Here is an 11,375-nt window from a genome sequence, read left to right as displayed (position 1 = left end):
TATTAAATGAATCATTCTTTATTATCAGCAAGCTGGAGAGGTGCCAACAAACTTAATTCACCAGAGTACACGTCGGTCGGGAGCTCCGCCGGGGCAGTTAGTTCTCTTATATACTGCTTACACAGACAAGTTATATTTGCATGATTTAGCTTATTACTTATTCATCATTAATATTTGGTTCATGCATGTGACCAACCAATACCTCACGAGGCTTCTTCTCTTCAAGCTGAGACCTTGAAACTGAGACACCCCGTTCTGTTCTCCAAACAATGTTTTGGGCGTACTGACAAATTGCTTGTACTGGTAGTGAGGATTCCTCCCAGGCACGATCAATCAGTCACTCGCATGAACCCAGTTGAATTGGCTTTCCAGAGAGACATCAAGGCCTGTAACATACTCTGTTTCACGGAAACATGGCTCTCTTGGGATATTCTGTCGAAATCGGTCCAGCCAGATGGGTTCTCAGTTCATCGCCCAGACAGGAATAAAGGGCGGAGGTGTGTGTTTCATGATTAACGACTCATGGTGTAATTTTAGTAACATAGAGGAACTCGAGTCCTTCTGTTCACCCGACCTAGAATTTCTCACAATCAAATGCCGACCGTATTATCTCCCAAGAGAATTCTCTTCGGTTATAGTCATGGCCGTGTATATCCCCCCTCAAGCAAATACCACGATGGCCCTCAAAGAACTTCACTGGACCTTATGCAAACAGGAAACCACATATCCTGAGGCTGCATTTATTGTGGGATTTTAACAAAGCAAATTTGAGGACTAGGCTGCCGAAGTTCTATCAACATATCGACTGTTGTACTCGCGCTGCTAAAATCCTCGACCATTGCTATTCAAACTTCCGGGATGGTTATAAGGCCCTCCCCCGCCCTCCTTTCGGCAAATCTGACCACGACTCCATTTTGCTTCTCCCTTCCTATAGGCAGAAACTCACACAGGAAGTACCCGTGCTAAGGACTATTCAACACTGGTCTGACCAATCGGAATCCACGCTTCAAGATTGTTTTGATCACGCGGACTGGGATATGTTAACCACCGCATTTGGGATAGGCACTGTCCTGTCTGAGGGTGGCAGGTAGCTTAGTGGTTAAGAGCGTTGTGCCAGTAACTGAAAAGTCACTTGTTCTAATCCCCGAGCCGACTAGGTGAAAAATCTGTCGATGTGCCCTTGAGCAAGGCACTTAACCCTAATTGCTCTTGTAAGTCGCTCTGGATAAGAGCGTCTGCTAAATGACAACAAAAAATAAATTCAACCATGGCAAGGTGACTGGGAATATGGCAGAATACAAACAGTGTAGCTACTCACTCCGCAAGGCAATTAAACTGGCAAAACATCAGTATAGAGACGAAGTGGAGTCGCAATTCAACGGCTCAGACACGAGACGTATGTAGCAGGGTCTACAGACAATCACGGACTACAAAAAGAAAACCAGCCACGTTGCAGACACCGACGTCTCGCTTCCAGACAAGCTAAACACCTTCTTCACCCGCTTTGAGGATAACACAGTGCCACTGACGAGGCCCACTACCAAGGAATATGGCCGATGTGCATGTTAACCCCCGCAAGGCTGCCGGACCAGACGGCATCCCTAGCCACGTCCTCAGAGCATGCACAGACCAGCAGCTGGTGTGTTCATGGACATATTCAATCGCTCCCTTTCCCAGTCTGCTGTTCCCACATGCTTCAAGATGGCCACCATTGTTCCTGTACCCAAGAAAGCAAAGGTAACTGAACTAAATGACTATCCCCTGTAGCACTCACCTCTGTCATCATGAAGTGCTTTGAGAGACTAGTCAAGGATGCATGGCCAAGCACGGTTGTGGGTGGTGCATATATGTATATATTCTTAAATCCCATTCCTTACTTTTTGTGTGTATTGGGTATATGTTGTGTAATTGTTAGATATTACTGCACTGTTGGATCTAGTACAAGTACAAGCATTTCGCTACACCCGCTATAACATCTGCTAAACACGTGTATGTGACAAATAACATTTGATTTGATTTGATTTAGCAGGAAAGTACTAAATGAAGATACTTACCCAAAACTCTTTTCTGACCGTTTGACTTCACAACACTGTCTGTGGAGCTTTGACCTCCTGTGCACATGCAAGAGAGAGACGGTTTGTTAACAGTTAACACACATCACAACTTAGTAAATACCAATAAACTAAAATCGTGTGGCCACACTCACTTTCAGTTGGACTCTTTGGGGTGTCAGATGTCAAAGTAGGACTAACAGTCAAATCTGGTGCAAAGCAAAGTCATTGGATCTGGTTATACAATAAGGTATCTTAATAGGATTATTTAATCAATCCAATATCTACCTCTTTTCTAGAAATTAGGCAAATTTGTGATCGGGAAAAAAAATACAAAAACCTGGGTAAGATAAAGGAAGTCCATTTGTTTCAGTTTTGCTAACTAAAGATGACCAACACACCTGATATAAGATTCACTGCTGTGCTGGGGGCAAAAGGAGAGGTCAAACCTGGTGAGAAGAAATGAGAAGAAAAATTTATATTTGTTTCATATAAAATAAAATACACTTTTATTTATCTCCCGAGTGGCGCAGTGGTCTAAGGCACTGCATCGCAGTGCTAGCTGTGCCACTAGAGATCCTGGTTTGAATCCAGGGTTGTGGGTTCAATCCCCACGGGGGGCCATTATGAAAGAAATTAAAATAATGTATGCACTCACTAACTGTAAGTCGCTCTGGATAAGAGCATCAGCTAAATGACTAAAATGTAAATTTGTCACATGTGCCGAATACAACAGGATGTTACAATACAACCTTACCGTGAAATGCTTACTTACATGCCCTTAACCAACAATGCAGTTTTTTCTAAGTAAGAAAATATTTGCTAAAACAATGATACATATATAAATAAACTAAAGTAACAAAAAAGTAACACAATAAAATAACAATAACGAGGCTAATACAGGAGGTTATTGAGGTAATATGTACATTTGGTATGGTTAAAGTGACTATGCATAGGTAATAAATAGCGAGTAGCAGCAGTGTAAAAAAGGGGGTCAATGCAAATAGTCCGGGTAGCCATTTAATTAACTGTTTAGCAGTCTTATGGCTTGGGGTTAGAAGCTGTTAAGGTGCCTTTTGGACCTTGAATTGGCACTCCGGTACCGCTTGCATATCTTGGCATTCTTGGGTAGAGGGACTATGGTGGTCTGCTTGAAACATGTCGGTATTACTGACTCGGTCATGGAGAGGATGAAAATGTGCTCTCAGTACACGTCCTGGTAATCCGTCTGGCCCTGCAGTCTTGTGAATGTTGACCTGTTTAAAGGTCTTACTCACATCGGCTACGGAGAGCATGATCTCACAGTCGTCCAGAACAGCTGGTGCTCTAATGCATGGTTCAGTGTTGCTTGCCTCGAAGCAAGCATAGAAGGCATTTAGCTCATCTGGTAGGCTTTCGTCACTGGGCAGCTCATGGCTGGGTTTCCCTTTGTAATCCATAATAGTTTACAAGCCCTGCCATATCCGATGAGCATCAGAGCCGGTGTAGTAGGATTCAATCTTAGTCCTGTATTGACGCTTTGCCTATTTGATGGTTCGTCTGAGGGCATAGCAGGATTTCTTATAAGCGTCTGGATTAGTTACCCGCTTCTTGAAAGCGACAGCTCTAGCTTTTAGCTCAGTGCGGATGTTGCCTGTAATCCATGGCTTCTGGTTGGGATATGTATGTACGGTCACCGTGGGGACGACGTCGTCGATGCACTTATTGATGAAGTCGGTGACTGTGGTGGTATACTCCTCAATTCCATCGGATGAATCCCTAAACATATTCTAGTCTGTGCTAGCAAAACAGTCCTGTAGCTTAGCATCCGCGTCATCCGACCACTTCCGTGATGAGCGAGTTACTGGCACGTCCTGCTTGAGTTTTTGCTTGTTAGCAGGAATCAGGAGGATAGAATTATGGTCAGATTTGCCAAATGGTGGGTCGAGGGAGAGCTTTGTACGTGTCTCTTTGTGTTGTAGTAAAGGTGGTCTAGAGTTGTTTTCCCTCTAGTTGCACATTTTACATGCTGGTAGAGATGAAGTAAAACAGATTTAAGTTTTCCTGCATTAAAGTCCCCAGCCAATAGGAGCGCTGCTTCTGGGTGAGCATTCTCTTGTTTGCTTATGGACTTATACAGCTCGTTGAGTGCGGTCTTATTGCCTGCATCGGTTTGTGATGGTAAATAGACAGCTATGAAAAATATAGATAAACTCTCTTTGTAAATATTGTGGTCTTCAGCTTATCATGAGATCCTCTACCTCAGACGAGCAAAACCTCTAGACTTCCTTAATATTAGAGATCGCGCACCAGCTGTTATTGACAAATAGACACAGACCACCACCCCTCCTCTTACTGGAAGTTTATTGTTCTGTCTTGCCGATGCACGGAAAACCCAGCCAACTGCATATTATCCATGTCCTCGTTCAGCCACGACTCGGTGAAACATAAGATAGTGGGACAGATGGTAAAGGCGGATTATCCACTTGCAGACTAATTCTCACCAAGCATCCGGATCTGCGGCCCCTGTATCGGCGTCTCCTCTTCATGCGAATGACGGGGCCTGGTCCGAGAGGAGATGTCAATCTTTCTCCTCCAATTCATTACAGAAAAAATCTTTGTCCAGTGAGTAATTGCTGTTCTGATGTCCAGAAGCTCTTTTCGGTCATAAGAAACATTATGTACAAAAAAAGTTACAAACAACGTGAAAGAACACCCAGAATAGCACAATTGGTTAGGAGCCCATAAAACGGCAGCCATCCCCCTCCAGCGCCATTCATATCTAAGAAAAGAACAACAATTTAGAGTGAAAGTACAAGCAGCTATGAATAAGTCTATGAGTAAACCTGTTGGAGTTTTAGTGAATTAGAGCAGTGGCGGCTCCTGAAAAAATTCTCAGGAGGGGCAATTTTTCTGATGATTTAGGTGACCTACACACATTTAAAAAAAGATATGTCCAGCAACAACATGAAGACAGGGGCAGCATATAAGTCAATACCAGAAGCATTTATTGACTGATCTCAAAAGTGTTGGCTTACCAGGGTTGGTGGAGCCCTCAGTTTCATCTTTGCCTCGCAAAGCTAACTCAAACACTCCGCAAAACTTCACACACTGGATTAGCCGGCTGAGGATGTGGCGGTTCTTGCTAATGTCGTAGTAAATATATTTGTTATAGTGAATATGGAATATGATATGTTGAGTAAAATGTTGTGCTAAGATCTATTTAGGTCAGGAGCTGGTTATAAGTTCTGTTCCTATCCAATAACAATGGACAAAAGGGTCCTATCTTGTCAGCCTTGTCAGCAGGTGGCCAAGGACAACACCCACGCCATAGGCCTCTCAGTTCTTCCAACTCACGAGTTCTTGCTCTGAGGACACACACACACACAAACACACACACACACACATCATCACTGTTAAACACACACACACACACACACATCATCACTGTTAAACACACACACACACACACACACAAATCCCCTCTCTTAGGCTGAACATTTGAAGACAGAGAACCCGACTCAGAGCCAATGCAACAGTGACAGTAGCCTGCAGGGGACCTCGCCCAACTCATCAGGACCAATCAGAAGATCAGAACTACTAGATTGAACCTACTTCATTTATTGCATAAAATGTCTGCACACAATGTTTCGGGGCTCTCTTCAGATAATAATAATAATAATAATAATAATAATAATATGCCATTTAGCAGACGCTTTTATCCAAAGCGACTTACAGTCATGCGTGCATACATTTTTGTGTATGGGTGGTCCCGGGGATCGAACCCACTACCTTGGCGTTACAAGCACCATGCTCTACCAGCTGAGCTACAGAAAGTGGATACTCATGGATGCGCATTGCAATTGTAAAATGTCAACACAATTGGAGACACCACGTCATTTTTGGAGACATGTTATTGACAGTAAACTATTGTAGATGCGACTGCTAACTAAATAAAACATTTTAGCTGGCTAGCTAATCATCTTAGCTAAATGTGGGGCAAACAATTCAGTTATTTACCGTTAATTTGAGGGATTGGGGTGAAAGAAATCGAGTTACATAGTGATACTTTACGATATACTGTATTGACAATATCGCAATATTTTAGCGCTAGTTGGCTGTACCTGCACCAAAACACCATTATTGTTCCTTCATAGCTTGTTCTCAATCTTTTCACATTGGGAGCAAATTTGTTTTCAGCACTTTTATTTCCATGACTGATCAAAACTCGTTCTCATGGCTTTCTGATCCCTCTGCAACAGACATATGGTGCGCAATAAAATCACAGTATCGAATCGCAATACGTATAGAATCATGAGACTCGCAATGCTGATGCACATATCTTATCGTGAGGTTCCTGGCAATTCCCAGCCCAAGTTCATTTGCCACAACAAATCTCTTCGCTAGCAAACGCGATGTCTTCTCCAAAACGGCAATGTGTCTCCAGCAATGTTTACTTTTTTGACGTTCTATGGCATCTCCACTTTCCAAGCATATATGACCACATGTAATATTTTGGTAAGTGATGCAAATAGTGAACTATGTAGGGCCAGGATGTAAAATATATGTAGCTGCAGCAATTTCTCTTATCTGATATGGTAAGTAATGGGGCTTAATTTATAGCTCCCTAAGGAGTTTGACGAACGGGTCCGTGAACGCGATTCCAGATATATTTACCTCTGAATAAACTGCCTTTATTACACCATATCCACATCCAGTAAACTTGTGATTATCAACACTAACCTCATCGTTGTGGCGGCGGACAGCTAGCCTGTATCCCTCGTCATCCAGTTGAGTGAGTGGCAATGTCTTTTTCGTTCAGTACCAATTTTTGGAAAATCCTCGGGTGTAGGACTTTCCGCCTTTAGTAGAAACCTGTTGAATTATTAAATTTGGTCTGGGAGGTCCTAATTGTTTCGTTGCCAATTTATCTTAATTTGTTCGCCGACAAAAAGGAACTTCTTTCAAACAATCCACTCTTTTCTCAGTTACGTTCATGGTTACGTAACGTATGACGCAAAGCGTAAGTGCAAGCCCACAGACACCCATTGAGATTGTATTGAAGGCTCTGAAATTTGAAAAAAATAGATTTTACATGGGAGTCTATTACAGACTTCTGGGCGATTTTCAACCTGACTGAAATCGCCCCAAAAGGGGGGGGAGCCATTTGAAGCACGACTTTAGCCTGATTCGACATTTAGTGGCAGTGTGGCACTGTGGCAGATCAGACGTATAGATTACAACACTGATAACTACTGTTGCCGTGATATAATTGATTAGAAAAAAAATCCCTTCCTTTTCCCGTTTGGCAGTGCGTCGCCCATATCGCCCTATTGAACAGGCCGCCCCTGAATTAGAGTGAACAAAAATGGAATTGCAAAGTAAGGGATACTTACTAGTTGGTCTCACTGTGATGTCAGGGGTCAAAGTAGAAGTAACAGTCGAACCTGTTGGAAGTAATAAAAGTGAATTCTGTATCTGATTACACAAGAAGAAAGGTATTCATTATTTCTGTTAGAAAACAACACCACTCAGTCAGTAGAAAGATTAAATGTTTAAAATGTCATAATTGGGCATATTATTGTTAAAACCCAGACCCTTAAAAGCTTATGGTGTACCATGGGATGCCCCGTTAACATCCCACATAATGCTTACATGGACAGACCTTTCATTAACTTCTAAAATGGTCTCTGCCACTTGTGATTGCCTGCTGTCTGTTAAATGCTACACATTGGGTGTCACTCTAGTATGGAACTGTGAAATGCAGGGATTGGGGCATGACCTGAACTGGGATACCATTTGGGAAAATATATTTGTTACCTCTAAAAACCCAGCACACCAGCTTATACATTATAAGGTTATGCGTAGAAGTTATGCAACCCCATTTTAGATGTTTTAAGATTAAGCAGATTCCTACTCCAATATGTGATAGATGCTGTATGAATGCTGTTGAAACACTAATGCACATGTTTTGGGAATGTCCTATGGTGTCCCAGTTCTGGTCACATGTTTCAGATTTCCTTACAAAAAGTATGTGTTTCCCTGTGAACAAAGATCCACCATTATTTTTGTTGAATGATCACTCTTCCTTTGTACTGCAACTGGTTCAGAAAATAAGCCTTTATGCGAGATTAACAGCAGCAATAAAAGGTTATCCTTAGTGTTTGGATTACCCCTACAATCCTCTCGCCTCAAACATGGTTATCATATTATCAAGATATTGTTCGTATAGAGCGATCAGCGGCCGTGATAAACAAAGCTCCGGCAAATACAGTTGATGCATGGGATGTATTATGCAAAACTCTATCAGATATCAACAACTCTTGACCAAGCAGTGGACCTACATGGTAAGGGAGTGGGGGGGGGGAGACAGTTTCTTTTCTGAGAATAATATAGAATATGTTTAATTGTAAACTCTACTTCCTTCCTGTAAATGTCATATTGTGCACTCAAATAATTGACTCCTGACAGTATGTAAATAGTTTATTTTATGTTAGTGTTGTCATGTCTGCTAATATTTGTATCATGATCCTGCCTTGTGTGCTGTATAAGGTGAAATAAAAATAAAATGTTGATCACAAAAAAATAAACAGACCCTTGACATAAGGTACAGGTGGAAACAGTATTTGAGCGCCCACTCCAGAAGCCACACCCACTGCTGCCTGCCATAATTGCACAGTTTGGTGACATTGGAAAGGTTATTAACTTGTATTCCCAGGGTCAATACTACATCTCAAGATTTGTGTGTGAAAAAAAAGGTAGTCAGCTAGAGAAGGATACTTACCCAGAACGCTTTCTGTGGAGCTTTGACCTCCTGGGCACATGCAAGAGAGAGACTGTTTAATAACAGTTAACACACAACACAACTTATTACGCCACTAAACTAAAATCATGTGGCCACTTTGGGGTATCAGTTGTCAAAGTAGAACTAGTAGTCCAACCTGGTGCAAAGCAAAGTCATTGGATCTGATTACACAAAAATAAAGATATCTAAATGGGTTGATTTAATTAATTAAATATCAACTTTCTTTTTTATCAGGGAAAATGTGTGAGTAAAAAACCTGGGTAAGATAAAGCTATTCTATTTGTTTAGGTTCTATCTACTAACTAGAGAAAGATGACCAACACACCTGATGTAGGATTCACTGCTGTACTGGGGGTCAAAGGAGAGGTCAAACCTGGTGAGATGAGATAACTCATATTACACAAAAACAAATATAAATTAATGTAATATCTAAGGTCATTCAATAAGCAGAAAGAGAGAAGTACACTACACATTACCTACAAATCAGATGAACAAAAAAAAAATCTAAATCTGGACTGAAAATCACAAGCAGCTGTAGTGGAACAGGTTGAGAGCTTCAAGTTCCTTGGTGCCCTCAAAATTGTCAAAGACTCCAGCCACCCTAGTCATAGACTGTTCTCTCTGCTACCGCACGGCAAGCGGTACCGGAGTGCCAAGTCTAGATCCAAAAGACTTCTCAACAGCTTCTACCCCCAAGCCATAAGACTCCTGAACAGCTAATCATGGCTACCCGGACTATTTGCACTGCCCCCCACCCCATCCTTTTTACGCTGCTGCTACTCTGTTAAGTATTTATGCATAGTCACTTTAACTCTACCCACATGTACATATTACCTCAACTACCTCAACTAGCCGGTGCCCCCGCACATTGACTCTGCAACGGTACCCCCTGTATATATAGCCTCCCTACTGTCACTTTATTTTACTTCTGCTCTTTTTTTCTCAACACTTTTTTTGTTGTTGTTTTATTCTTACTTTTTTTGTTTAAAATAAATGCACTGTTGGTTAAGGGCTGTAAGTAAGCATTTCACTGTAATGTCTGCACCTGTTGTATTCGGCGCATGTGACCAATAAAATTTGATTTGATTTGAATGGGTCAATTCATAAATCGGTTGGAGCTTTAGTGAATTAATGTGACAAAAAATATAGATGTAAGTTAAACTTTGTAGGCCTACTTACTGGTAGTTGGTCTCACTGTGGTGTCTGAGGTCAAAGTAGAAGTAACAGTTGAAACTAGTCGGAAGCAATATGATTACACAAGAATACAGTATTACATTAAAATGTTGGTCACTTAATTTTACAGGCCCGTGATCTAAACCCTTGACTGTACAATTGGTATTTGCAGAGATGGTGATTTAGAGGACCAACACACCTTCTGTAGGACTCACTGTCGTGGTGGGCGGCAAAGTAGATCTAGGACCTGGAGTCAAACCCACTGAGAAGGCATATTAATGAAATTAGCATTTTATTCATGATCATATTAATGATCATTATGTTGTTGTTGGCCTTTTGAAATATCTTTATGACAAAGTAGGACTATAAAAATCACTACAGACAGATTGCTTCTAGCCCAGGTTGATTATATTTCTCCTCATTATAGAGATGATAAGACCAATTCATAAGGTGATAAAGTCTTTCAGGACAGATAAGGTGTTGATTGTTGTTGACAGCTTCCTAGAATAAGGTCACCGTGTTATCTAACAGCAGAAGCATAACAGTGCATAGATACGATCTAAACACTAAACCAGATTGAACAAAGAAATTGTATTACTTGTGGTAATGGTCCCAGGCGCTGATGTTGAGACTGGTTTCATATTTATGAACACAATTATATAAGGTTTCTAATGTAAAGTGTTCTAAATAACATCCTCCATCATCAACACAATGAATTACAGAGAAAGCCATTCCAACAGCTATACTTACTGCTGAAACCCCCTTTGTCTCCCTGCTGTAGAGAATGTCTGTTTAGCTGTTGGATCACTGATGTGAACTCCCACCAGATCTACAACCATTTTGGGATTGGAATGTGGTCTTTAGCTTGTGGGTCAGAATGCTATTAACTGGCAGTAGCTCCCCGCCTGCCCTCATCCTCAAGGAGCCATCCCCCAACTGGCCACACCCAAGAGGAAGACAGAGAGCCAGGTGGTCCGACCAGTTGGGGGACGATGTACACAACCTGGGACTCAACACCAGATCAGCCTGGGACCTGGCCCAGAATAAGAGTGTGGAGATCCATATGTTGAAGCGCTATGCTCCAAGGAGCGAGCGAAGATGAGAGTGAGTGAGTGAGTGAGTGAGTGAGTGAGTGATTGAGTGAGTGGGGGAGGGTCAGAATGAATATAGTCATACTAAAATGATCAAAGGGAAGTCAGATCATGAAGACCTGCAGCACTGATAGATTATTATTGTATAGATTATGACTCACCTGTAAATCTGTACCCATCACTGCGTGGAGAGAGAGAGTTTGGTTCTGAGCTCACTCTGTAGTCACAGCTCACCTCCTTACGCCTCACTGACTGTAGACGTCGGATCAGATCACT

At 41.8% G+C, this 11,375-nt stretch overlaps 1 long non-coding RNA gene across 1 annotated transcript; it reads right to left on the bottom strand.

The window, feature by feature from the left end:
• Positions 1-2,208: 2,208 nt before the first annotated feature.
• LOC123491620 lies at positions 2,209-10,228 on the bottom strand. The gene is made up of 7 exons (XR_006661493.1): positions 10,208-10,228; positions 10,015-10,068; positions 9,161-9,208; positions 8,815-8,844; positions 7,427-7,477; positions 2,453-2,500; positions 2,209-2,260 (listed from the first exon to the last, which is right to left on the bottom strand). It is a non-coding gene; the product is annotated as an uncharacterized LOC123491620 (long non-coding RNA).
• Positions 10,229-11,375: the final 1,147 nt, after the last annotated feature.

Source organism: Coregonus clupeaformis, chromosome 10 (genome assembly GCF_020615455.1).
Source record: "Coregonus clupeaformis isolate EN_2021a chromosome 10, ASM2061545v1, whole genome shotgun sequence".
Lineage (NCBI taxonomy): Eukaryota > Metazoa > Chordata > Actinopteri > Salmoniformes > Salmonidae > Coregonus > Coregonus clupeaformis.
The sequence above is the reverse complement of the archived record's forward strand: the minus strand, read 5'-3'. Positions and strand labels throughout refer to the sequence as shown.